This window comes from Herpailurus yagouaroundi, unplaced genomic scaffold, assembly GCF_014898765.1.
Source record: "Herpailurus yagouaroundi ecotype Mexico unplaced genomic scaffold, PumYag 185, whole genome shotgun sequence".
Lineage (NCBI taxonomy): Eukaryota > Metazoa > Chordata > Mammalia > Carnivora > Felidae > Herpailurus > Herpailurus yagouaroundi.
Window position 1 is genome coordinate 6,939,290 of NW_024412416.1, and position 12,553 is coordinate 6,951,842.

At 48.5% G+C, this 12,553-nt stretch overlaps 1 long non-coding RNA gene across 2 annotated transcripts in view; it reads left to right on the forward strand.

Moving 5' to 3' along the window:
• Nucleotides 1-754: 754 nt before the first annotated feature.
• LOC121042413 (uncharacterized) overlaps nucleotides 755-12,553 on the forward strand; it is a 105,741-nt gene continuing 93,942 nt past the window's right edge. Inside the window, exons 1-2 of one of the 2 annotated variants that reach the window (XR_005796180.1) lie at nucleotides 755-2,118; nucleotides 3,276-3,391. This is a non-coding gene — a long non-coding RNA (uncharacterized LOC121042413). The other variant, XR_005796179.1, reaches the window with a different exon arrangement.

The following is a 12,553-nucleotide window of genomic DNA, read 5'->3' on the forward strand; positions in this document are numbered from 1 at the left end:
GGGAGTCATGTCTTAACTGGCTGAGACACCCAGGCACCCCACTGCTAAAATTTTTAAAATTACATATGCACCTCATGTTATATTTCTGTTAGACAACTGTAGACCATAATTCTGAATGGGATGGCTTCACATTGTAATGATGTAAACTGCCCTTAAATTAATCTTTACCCAACCCGATTTCAATCACAATTCCAGCAAAGGGTTTTTGTTTTTCTTGGTTTTGTTTCTTTGTTTGTTTTGGTGGTGATGGGGGGAGGGGCATGGAAAAATGTCAAAGGATATAGGTGAGCAGTTCACAGAAAATGAAATCTGAATAAGGACTTTTTAAAGAGATACTTCACTTCCAACAACATAGATGGAACCGGAGGGTATTATGCTAAGTGAAATAAGTCAGTCATAAAAAGACATATCATATGTTTTCACTCACATGTGGAACTTAGGAAACTTAGCAGAAGACCATGGGGGAAGGGAAGGGGAAAAATAGTTTGAAACAGAGGGGGAGGCAAACCATAAGAGACTCTTAAATAACAAACTAAGGGTTAATGGCAGGTGGCGGCTGGGGGGGGGGGGCTGAAATGGTGATGGGCACTGAAGAGGCCACTTGTTGATGAGCATTGGGATGAGCATTGGGTATTGTGTGTCAGCGATGAACCAAGAACACACTGTATGTACTATATGTTAGCTAAGTTGACAATAAGTTATATATATATATATATATATATATATATATATATATGTATATGAGATACTCCATCTCAATAACCATAAGAAATATAATTTAAAAAGCAATACCATTTTATACTCAAATATTGGTAATCATTAGAAAGTTGGATAATACCAAGTGCTGGTAAGATGGCGAGGAAACAGGAACCCTCATACCCTATTGGTGGAAGTACAAACTGGTTACAGGTGTTCTTCTGGAAGCCAGCCCAACAGTGCTTAGTGAAACCAAGTGAGTGTGTATCTTGCAAGTCAGCAGTCCAAATCCTGGGTATGCAGGCCCACAAATTGCCTGCAAAGATCCATGAAGGCACACACACATAGATGTCCACCATCACCTGATTTGTGGTAGCCAGGAGGGGGAGACAACCCAGGCATCCGTCACCAGGCAGGTGGACTAACGGAGAGGGGGCAGGTGTGGGCTGTGACACAGTGGTCCTATGTAGAAGGGTTATCTGGCATCAGGGGCCCAGCTTCCGAACACAGGACCGGGACGAAAAGGTTAGGAGTAGGGTACATTTCTGCCAGTCCCATCAACATAAATTAAAATCCCATACGCTCACCACAGCACTGTCTTCTCAAAGGGCACACATCTGCATCAAAGAATGCATGTTCAACCAGTCTGAATGCAGTTGTCAGTGGAGAAAGGATGAAATGGATGTCTGGAAAGAGGGGTGCTGGAAACAAGATGGTGGCCACATGCGAATGATGCCACAGATGATCTTCTCGACGTTCCACCCGAAACTGTGAAATAAAATAAAATGACAAACATTTCACCAGAGGTGCAAAAGGATTTGACTGCATCAGGAAAACAGTCTCTGTCCTCTGGGGAAGGCTCCCTGCCCCACGTCCCTCCTGAGGACCCCACTTTTCTCAAAGAGGCGTTTTCCTGGGGGCCTCACGGCGTGCCCGGCCTGTGTGAGGCTCCTGTGAGCCTGCGTGAAAGGTGCAGGATAAGCTGAAACCCACTCTTTCTCCTGAGGGGGCGGCCCGCTTCCCCGGTCGGGCCGGGAGGCACCTTGGCCTGGCGGGCAGCTTGCGAAACACAGCGGGGTCTCTGTGCGGCCCTGAGGTAACCCGACAGGAGCGAGGCCGCTCCTCCTGGGCCGCAGAGAATGGGCTTCTCTGTGTGCGCTTGTTTGCTTTGGTTTCGAGCTAAAAAAAAAATGATTTCACACATAATTAGGGCTGTGGCAGTGAGATTGTGTTCGAGGTGCTTTTACTGGAAATATCAAGAGGAGGGACAAGGGAGGGCTGTGTTCCTCTTCCAGCCGGGGCTTGGAAGGAGGAGGAGGAGCCCAGCAGCTCCGGGGATGAGACAACAGGCAGTGTTCGGGGCAGAGAAGCAGCTTTCACGGAGGCAGGCCCAGCTGTGAGGGGCCGAGGTTGGCCGTGGAGGTGGGCAGTGTGCCGTGTGTGCGTGTGGTGTGCTGGGGATGGGAAGTGGGGTCGAAAAGGAGTGGGGGCTGCTACCCCCACGTAGGGGGTGAAGAAGGAGACAGGGGTGAGAGCTGCAGGCCACAGGAGAGGCGGAGAAAGAGACGTGGCACCGAGAGCCACCGCGGCCTCCCACGTGACTCCGCACAATCCTTGTGCCCGACCCGGAGCTTCCCCTCAGCCGGGCACCCAGTGACCAGGGTCGCGGTCCTGACTCTGGGTACCTCCGGACAGGCCCCTGAATATTTCTGGGCCTCATATGGCTTCCCCACGAAAAACTAGGGCTGGACCCTCAGCCTTTTGCATAAATGACTTCCCCTGGGGGGAAAAAAACATTTGGGGAACACCCAATACCGTATCCCCCTCTTGGAGATTCACAGTACACATAATACATTAGAGGCTATGAAGAGCCCTGTAGTAAAATAAAACCCTGTTTGGCTTGGAATTTGTGTAACGAAGTACTTTCCAAACATTTAATTACAGGAACCCTCCCCCTCTCCCCGCTCTTTGTATAATAATATCTATTAACATCTTGTGTGTTCTACTGACTATTGCTGCATAAGAAACCATCCCCAAACTCAGCTGCCTAAAACAACCGTTTTATTACGCCCACAGATTCTGTGGGTCAGAAATGCGAACAGGACACAGCAGGGATGGCTTGTCTCCCTTCCGTGCTGTTTGGGGCCTCATCGAAAAAGACTTGAAGGCTAGGGTGACTGTGGCTGGAGGTCGTCTTTGCTCATGTGCCTGGTGGATGATGCTGGCTGCGGTTGGGACTTCAGCCGGGGCTGTGAGCTGGGACACCTCCATGTGGCCTGTCCATGTGCCTAGGGCTTAGCAGCCTCAGCACAGTCAGACTCCTTACGTGGTGGCTCAGGGCTGAGACCCAGGCAGAGGCTGTGTGCCTCTTATGCCTTAGCTTTGAGTGTCAAAGGCACATTAAGAAGGGCTCAGGGGAGGGAGGCATTGTGGTAGCCATCTTGGGAAAATTCAGTCTGCCACACTGTAGGAAATGGGGGCTAAAACTCCGAAGGCTTCTAAAAACTGCTTGAAACCTGAAATCCCTCCAGGACTCTGTTCTCTGGGTCCCAAACCTCTGTTCTCATCCTCACACTCAGGCCCAAACAGTGCCCGGTGCCTCCCTGCTGCCCGTGACCTTGTTCCTTCCCTGACATGTGGCCCCCACGCGGACCCATAGAGCATCTCAGGCTATAAAGTTGAAGGATGGATGGAGGTGAGCAAGGGGGAGGGGTAGGGGTAGGGGGAGCACCTTCCAGGTGCAGGAATAGCCCCTGGGAAGATGCTGAGGTGTCAAGCTGCCGGGCAAACTCCAGGCACTTGGACATAGTCTGTGTGTGGTCGGGGGCGGGAGGGGGGGCGGGGCTACGACGGAGAGATGTGAGATGAAGCGCTTGGAATAAACCACTTGAGGTCTTCAAGGCCCCTTGAAGCTTTTGGATTTTATCCTAAGAGTTACCAGAAGGAGCGTTTCAAAGAGAGATGCGCTTGATGATGACTTTTATTTTGAAAAGAGCCTTCTGGGTGTTGCTGGAGAATGGAGGGTGAGTGTGGACAGCCCGGTGGGTATTTAGGAGTTGACCTAGAGATGGAAAGAAGTGGGTGGCTTGGGCAGATACTTAGGAGGCAGGAACTGGTTTGGGCAACTGCATGGTGCTTTTTCTGTCAGGGGGAATGTGGGAGAGGGACCTGCTTGAGCCACCTCTGGGACATAGTGGTCAAGGAGGTAGTTGGATATGAAGGGCTGAAGCTAAGGGGCTTGGGCTAGATTCATAAACCTGGAGTCAGCACCTTGGACGTGGTGAGCGAAAGTGGTGGGGAGGATGACCTTGCCCAGGGAAGGGCTACGGAGAGGGGAGAAAGGGACCTGGCATTGAGGACGCACCTAGCCATTTGAAAGCATTCCATATTAGCATGGTCTCAGCTTAAGAACCTGGACAAAACCCTGAGGGTCTCCAACTCATCAAAATCTGGATGGAGCCGGCTGTGTCTCTGGTCATTCAGCTGGTGCTCGAGCATGGACCAGTCCCTCTGAGGTCTCCCTGCCCTTCCCCCTTCTATGGAGAGAGAGGATGCGGGGTCAAGTGAGAGCCTCTTGTGACTGAAAGGTCACAAGAGATCTGGGCTTCTTTTGCGTTTTTGGAGACTTTTGCCGTATTAAAAATGAATAGATTCTAAACCATGGCTAGAGCAGTTGTGGAGAAAATCTAAAAATTCGTTTTATCTGGAAATAATTTCAATCTTACAGACAACACACACAAATAAAACTAGTACAAACATACCTGTAACCCTTTATCCGGATTCAGCTCCTGCTAACACTTTACCCAACTGCTTTATCGTTTGCTTCTCTGTCTTCCTCTTTCATCTGTCCGTCCGTCCTTCCATCCATCCATCATATATCCATCTATCGCCTACCTAATTTCTGAGCCATTTGCAGTTAAGTTATTTATATCATGGCCCTCTGTCCCTAAATATATCAGTTTGTATTTTCTTTTTTTTTTTTTTCCAACGTTTATTTATTTTTGGGACAGAGAGAGACAGAGCATGAATGGGGGAGGGGCAGAGAGAGAGGGAGACACAGAATCGGAAACAGGCTCCAGGCTCTGAGCCATCAGCCCAGAGCCTGACGCGGGGCTTGAACTCACGGACCACGAGATCGTGACCTGGCTGAAGTTGGACGCTTAACCGACTGCGCCACCCAGGCGCCCCTTCTTAAATTTTTTTTTTTTTTAGTTTGTATTTTCTAAAAATAGAGATATTCTTGTACATAACTGTAGTACAGTTACAAGCTTCAGCAAATTTAACATTGATATAGTACTTTTGTAAAATCTACCGTTTGTATTCCAGTTTTCTCAGTTCACCCAGTAATGCCCTTCATAGTGTTCCCACCCCACCCCTCACCCACCATATAGGTTCCAGATTAAGGTCAAGGTTTAAATGCCTTGTCTCTTTAGCCTTCTTGAATTTGGAACATTCCCCAGCTTTCTTTGTCTTGCATGGCATTGACATTTTTGAAGGAATACAGCATGCCCTGGCTCCCCCTTCTAACGGAATGTGCCTCATTTTGTGTTTGCCTGATGTTTTCCTGATGATTAGATTGGGGTTTATATTCTTGACTGGAATACTGCATAGGTGATAATGTGTCCTTCTTAGGGTATCATGTCTGGGAGGCACATGGTACCCATCCATTTCTCATCGATGATGCTAATTTTAATCACCCACTCTAGGTGTTATCTGATTTTTTCTTTGTATAATCATTATTTTCTCCCTTGCAACTAATATACAATCTGTGGAAGAACAGTTTAAGACCACGTAAATATCCTGTTCCTCATCTCAATTTCCCCCTAGACTTAGCATCCACTGATGTAGTCTTTACCAGGATGGTTGCAAAGTGATGATTGTCCAAATTCACCAATCCCACCCCATTTAATAGTCAACCCTGAAGGGGCGCCTGGTGGCTCAGTCGGTTGAGCATTCGACTTTGGCTCAGGTCATGATCTCATAGTTCATGAGTTTGAGCCCCGCATCAGGCTCTGTGCTGCCAGCTCAGAGCCTGGAGCCTGCTTCGGATTCTGTGTCTCCCTCTCTCTCTCTGCCCCTTCCCCACTTGCACTGTCTCTCTCTCTCTCAAAAATAAATTTAAAAAATTAAAAATAAAAAATAGTCAACCCTCAAGAGTCCTGTTTCAACCAAGAGTTCTTCCAGTCCTCTGTTTATTTATGTACCTATTTATTATCAGCATGGACTCATGAATTCTTGTCTTTTACACTGGTTTATAATTCATTACTATTTAATTGCCCAGCACTGTACTTAATTACCTTGGTGCTCAAACTGCTATGGATGTCATCAGAGGCCGTCTCTTCAAGCTGCATCCCATGTCCTTATAACATGTGCTCATCACTCTTTGGGCACCTATTTTCTGGCATAACAGGATATTCTGGACTCATCTTGTACCAGCTGGAACCAGCCTTTTCTTGAGGAGCTCTGGTTCCCTTTCGTGGAGGATGATATTAGAGAGGGCTATCTTTGCTTCTCGGAGTCATGGCATGTTTAAAATATTTTAAGTATTGGCAAAAATGAATGCTTTTACGAAAACACGGTATAGTAGAATTGCTCTATTTGCAAGAGGATGATGGGGTTTGTAAAGCCCTGTTACTTCATAGTGCTACATGGCTCTGTCCTGGGACATTCAAGTCAGGTGATGGTCGTCCTCTTCTATCCATGCTGCTAGCTGGTGTCTGTGACTGTATGAAGGGTTTCATTGGGGATAATTGTAAAAGTGTGAGTTTGAAGCGCTTACTGGAATTTGAAGTCCAGGTTGAATGACCTTTCTGTGCTGCATCTCTGGGCTCACCCCATTCCAGTCACCTCCCAATCACATTTGCATAGCTCTGGTCACAAAGTACCTCTTAAACTGCCCAGTATTGTTTACCCAAAGAACAAGCTCCTCTGTGTGACCCTGTGGCCCTGGCCTAGAGCTGACCAGTGATGCTGACCTTCCCGCGTTTTGCACCTCAGTTCCCCTGGTCTCCTAACAGTATTTCTTTCTTTGGCTCCTTTGAGTTTCCCCCTTCTCCTGTAAACAGTTGTAAAACACGCTGTCCTTCCTGAGGCCAGTCCAATCAATGCCAGAGAAGCGCTCAGATTGGCTGTGAGGCCAAAGACGTCCAAAGCCTTGTGTTTTGAGAAAGAACATTCATGTTTAATCTTTTTATGATTATAGCCTATTCAGTTTTGAAGGGGCGACCTCACCCTCTGACCTGCAGCACCCTGGGCCTGTAGGCAGCAAATTTTCTGTGGATTTCTGGGAGAGGGGAGGCCAACACACTGCAGGATGCCCCTTAGGCCTTACCCCGCCAGAAGAGGTCAGATATTGGGTCCGGAGGAATGTGGCCTTGGGGCTTGGGAGGAAGGTGTTTAAGCAGCCTGTGACAAGGAACATCTTCAAGTCAATCCACAAAGACTTTATCGGGTTACAGCCGTGTGAAAGGGCCTGTTCAGGTGTAGTGGGGAAGCAAGAGTGAGTCCAGTTTTGGCCTCAAGGAGTCTACATTTTGTGGGGAAGTGGATTCAGCCAACTGGATTATAATAGGCTGTGGCTTCTGATTGTAGGAGGGAGAGAATTGCTATGTCAATCCAAAGAAGAGAGAAGTTCTTCCATCTGGAAGGAGGCTTCCTGGATAGGGTGGCATGCCAGTGGGATCCTGGAGGATGAGGGGAGAGGAGGGAGAATGGAGAGGTGGGCTTGAACGTGAGCCTGGGGAAGCAGGCCCCACGTCCACAGACCTGACTGTCTCCCCAAAGTCTGCCCTGCTGGCTTTAGCTGCAGCTGCGAAAGCTGGTGTTAAACAGACTATGTGGGACAGATGGGTGTGGGAACCAGAATCCTCTCCATTGTGGGTACGTGCTGGTACTGGAATGGGGCCTGTGCTCTGGGTGTGCCCATTGCCCCACACAGTGACCTTGGGGTGAATTCGAGGCCAAACTCAGGAGCCCCAGGAGAGCAGTGGCCACCAGTAACCTGGGCAGGCAGCAGGAGAGGAGCCAGGGAGGACATTTCTGCACTGAAAACATATCCAGCCAATCCAGAAAAAAGGAATAATTGGTCACTCTGAGGAGAGGAGCTGCTCTAATTTAGAAACAATTTCTTTTTTGTTGTTGTTTGTTTATTTTGAGAAAGCATGAGATAGAGTGTGAGAGGAGCAGAGAGGAAGAGACAGAATCCCAAGCAGGCGCCATGCGATCAGTAAGGAGCCCAGTGTGGGGCTCGAATTCATGAATTGTGGGATAATGACCTGAGCCATCAAGATTCGGATGCCTAACCAAGCGAGCCACCCAGGCTCCCCTAAAAACAACTTCTTGTCTTCAGTCTGGTTTAAGAGCAGGCCTGTCCGGGACCAGATTCTGAGGACATGAGTGTTTCTTCTCAAGCATGCTTCCACCTCAGGGCCTTTGCACTTGCTGGTTCTTCCTCCTGGATCACCGTGTCACTAAATACCTACATACCTCCCATCTTCATTCACTTCAAGTCCTTGCTCATCTGCGACCTGCTCGGTGAGGCTTCCCTGTGTAACACCGCAGGCCATTGCCACGCTGGCATTTCTTCTCCTTTCTCCATTTTTTCTCCGTTACACTTACCGACACTCGACATGCCACGTATTTCACTTACTTATTTTAGCTGTCTGTCTCCCCTTTCCTTCTCCCATCGCACACACCAGAACGTAAGCTCCATGCAGACAGGGGTGTTTGTCTGTTTTGTCCACTGCTTTATGCGCAGTGCCCATGTCAGTATTTGGCTCATGATAGGCTCTTGGTAAATATCTATTGATAGACGTGGAACCTCTTTGAGCAAAAGAGCCGGCTGGCCTCTCCGAGTGCTGCATTCAGCAGCAGCAGCAGCAGCTAAGTGACAATGTGATCTGGGGAATGTGCCTAGCAGCCTCAGCAAACTTGGCAAAGGGCCTTAGGAGAAAACACAGTAGAAAGTCTCTTTCCTGGTGGTTGGTGCCCAGCACTTAGTAAATTTCCATCTTGAACTCATGGCCACTTGTGAGGGCTGTTTGCAAATAGAACTGTGTTCTGAGGCTTCCCCCATCCTCCCTAGCTGATTCCGGGCTGGTGGGGCACTTTAGCTGGCCCCGTGCTTCTTGCCACAGCCCATTCCCTCCAGGGGGCTCTGTGTCCTGCAGAATGTAAACCTTGCATCCTCAAGTTTGGGCAGAGATTATAGACCTAAGCCACAGCTCTACAGTCAATTTGTATCCTAGACTGTCGAGTCCATGTGTGAGATCTAAGTTTCTAAGTAGTAATTGACAGTGCTGATAAGAAATGCATCTTGAAAAGTTCATCACCTGTGCTGGCCTTGGTAAAGCATAGCTTCCTGTGGAACAAATGCAGACTTCATAAACCATCCTAGGATCCCTCATTACTGTTAAGATCCCATTTTTTTCTTTGCTTGAGATATAATAAAACATCTCAGGAGCGGAGGGCTAAGAAGTAGGCTGAGTGACATAACATGCTTTCAGTGGGGCCCACTGGGACTCAGGGGCTAGACTGTCAAGACTGTCTAATTATTGTACATTGGCCAGTGTGGTAGATTAGATCAGGGGGTTGCAAACTTTTACTGGAAGGGGCCAGACCATAAATATTGTCAGCTTCCCGGGCCCTGGAGTCTGTATGGCACTATTCAACTCTGTGAGTTTAGCATGAAAGCAGCTACAGGCAAACAAGCATGACTGTGTTCCAATAAAACTTTAGTTACAAAAACAGGTGATAGACTGTATTTGGCCTACAGTTTATAGTCAGCTGAGCCCTGGATTGGATTACTTTTGGCCATTATTTACTCCTTTCTCCCATCCTCCTGGCTCTTGACTTTGGGCTCAGTCATGTGACTTTCTTTGGCCAACGCACGTCAGCATATGTAACACAGGCGGAGACTTGAAGTGTGCTTGTGTGGTTGGGTTTGTCCTCTGAAGCTTTTGTCAGTGCCCCGAGAAGATCATACCCTGGATAACACATTGGCCTAAGGATGATAAGAGGGACATGGAACATCTCAGCCTAGATCCGCCAACATACAGTTGACCCACAAACATGTGAATGAGAATAAATGACTATGGATTTAAGGCGCTGAGCTTTAGGGTGGTTTGTTACAGAGCATTATCGTGGCAATAGCTGACTGACACAGCAGGGTATCTCGCTGTCATGTCAACACCACTCATCCAAAGTGAATTACCTTCTCTCCCAAATGTGTTCCTCCTCCTCTTTCCCTCTTCCAAACACCCCGTAACACCGACACGGTCCAACCTCCTTATACCTGGTCCCAGCCATGTGGTGAGTCTCCAGGTTCTGTTTATTTTGCCCTTTTCATTTATCTTACAACAGTTCGATACTTTTTGCCCCTCTCGCTACTGCCCTTCATCATCTGTCTTCAGTATCGCTGCAATATTCTTCTGGCAAGTCTTCCTTTCTCTTGTCCCTGGTTTTTCCAGTAGGGCATCCCGTTACCCTTGCCGCCAGCTTCCCGAAACAAATGTTGAGTTACATCACTTTCCTCTGCAAAAGCCATCAATGGCTCCCCTATTGCTTCTGTCCAGGTGTTTAAAACCCAGAGTTCAAGAGGAATGAAGAGGTAAGCAAAGATTTCTTTTAGAGAAGCTTCTCCAGCATCCCGGCCTCTCTGCCCAGCCCCCTACACTATCTGGCCCAGTGATGGGTACTTGTACCGCTACCTTCTCCATCCCACACGACAGTTGGGGTGTGAAACTGGGCTCTGCTGCATCACGAGGGATTCGGCTGGCCTCCATGATGTTCGGACAGCAGCGCTCAGAGATCCAAGCTCCCCAAGGCCCCCTGCCGAGTCACCCAAAAGCCCGGGTTTGAAGGTACCTGGCATCATGACTTCCTTTTAGACTTTGTGATTTCATCAGTCAGCCCAGGAGCTCTGTACGCGATGGGATGGTGAGATGAGGCAGAAGAGGGCCTTTCCTCAGCTCTAAGCTAGATGCCCCCCGCCCACCTGACATCTCTACTTAGGTATCTAACTGGCGTCTCAGATATGAACTCCTGATCCTGTCTCACAAATCTGCTCCTCCTAGAATCTTCCCCATCTCTGTTAGCGGCAACCCCAGCCTTCCAGTGCCCACAGCACAAAATCTTGGAGTCCTTCTTGGCCCCTCTTTCTCTCACTTCTATCAGGATATGCTTTTGGCTTTATCTTCAAAATGTATCCAGAATCCAGCCACTTCTCACCACTTTTACTGTTAGCACCGTGGTCCACACCACTGTCACGGCTCAGGCAGTAGCCTTCTAGCAGGTACGTTTCATTCTATTTTGTCCCCCGTTGGTCTCAACACAGAGGCGTTACAACCCAAGTCAGATCATGATGCTTCTCTACTCAGAACCATTCATCATCTCCCTTCCTTCACTGTCCTCGTCTCCTTTTGCTCACTCCCTTACTCCACCACAGCTGCTCTCCTCCACCTTGTTCCCGGAACATGCCAGGCACACTCCTGCCACGGGGCCTTTATGTGTGTTATTCCTCTGAGCTCTGTCTTCTTTGCTCACTTGCCCAAACACATGCTCTGTCTCCCAATTTGCATTCAAATGTCACATACTCATGTCATTCTATCAAAAATTCAGGCCCCCTTGGGGCGCCTGGGTGGCTCAGTCGGTTAAGCGTCTCACCCTTGATTTTGGCTCAGGTCATGATCTCACAGTTCATGAGTTCGAGCCCCGTGTTGGGCTCTATGCTGTCAGTGTGGAACCTGCTTAGGATTCTCTCTCTCTCTCTCTCTCTCTCTCTCTCTCTGCCCCTCCCCTGCTCTCCCACTCTCTCTTTCTCAAAAATAAATAAACTTAAAAAAACTCAGTCCCCCTCTATACTGTATTCCCTCTTTCCTTGCTTTATTTCCTGTTCTACATTTATCGCTAACATACTGCACGTTTTCCTTTTTTTCTCTTGTCTACTGTCCGTCTCCATTACTAGAACAAAAGCTCTCTGAGTGTCTTCATTCATTCAGGCTGCTGTCATAAACTAACATAAGCTGAGTGGCTTAAACAACAAACTATTATTCCTCCCACTTCTGGAAGCTGGGAAGTCCATGATCAAGGCACTAGCAGATTCTGTCTGGTGACCTGCTTCCTGGGTCATAGACTGCCTCTTCTCATGGTGTCCTTACCTGGTGGCAGGGGTGAAGGAGCTCTCTGGGGTTAAGGGCACTGATCCCGTTTCTGAGGGCTCCACCTTCATGACCCAGTCAGCTCCCAGAAGCCCCAGCTCCTAACACCATCACTTTAGGGGTTAGAATTTCAGCATGGGAATTTGGGGAAGGAGACACAAACATTCAGTCTATAGCACTGAGTATCTTAGTCTGGTTTCCCAGAAGCAGACTGGGAGGTGAGGATGTGTGTGTAAGTGATTGATGGAGAAAATCCTCCTGAGGAACTGGAAGGAGGTGGGGTGGGGGTGGAGAGGAGGGTGTAAGACAGGGAAGGGGAAGAAGTCAGGCAGTGGGACTGTGTGAAGCCCGGTTCCAGCCTCAGCCTGATCCCGAGGGGAGCTCTGGAGCACACATTACATCTCAGAATTTTCCTTCTGTAAGAATCAGTCACTGGCTGCTGGCTGCCCCTTCCCGTGTGTGTGTGTGTGTGTGTGTGTGTGTGTGTGTGTGTGTGTGTGTGTAGGAGCGGACATCAACATCAATTCCCAGGCATTTCCTGCTTCTGGGGAATGGCTCTACAGACCTCTGAAGATCACAGATGGTGAATCTTTAAAAGCAAAGCACACAGAAGCTAGGGAGGGGCTCACAGAACGGATAAAGGGACAAGGCATGGAGCGTTTATGGTGTCTGCTATCTGTGATGGGCAAAGAGATATTTTT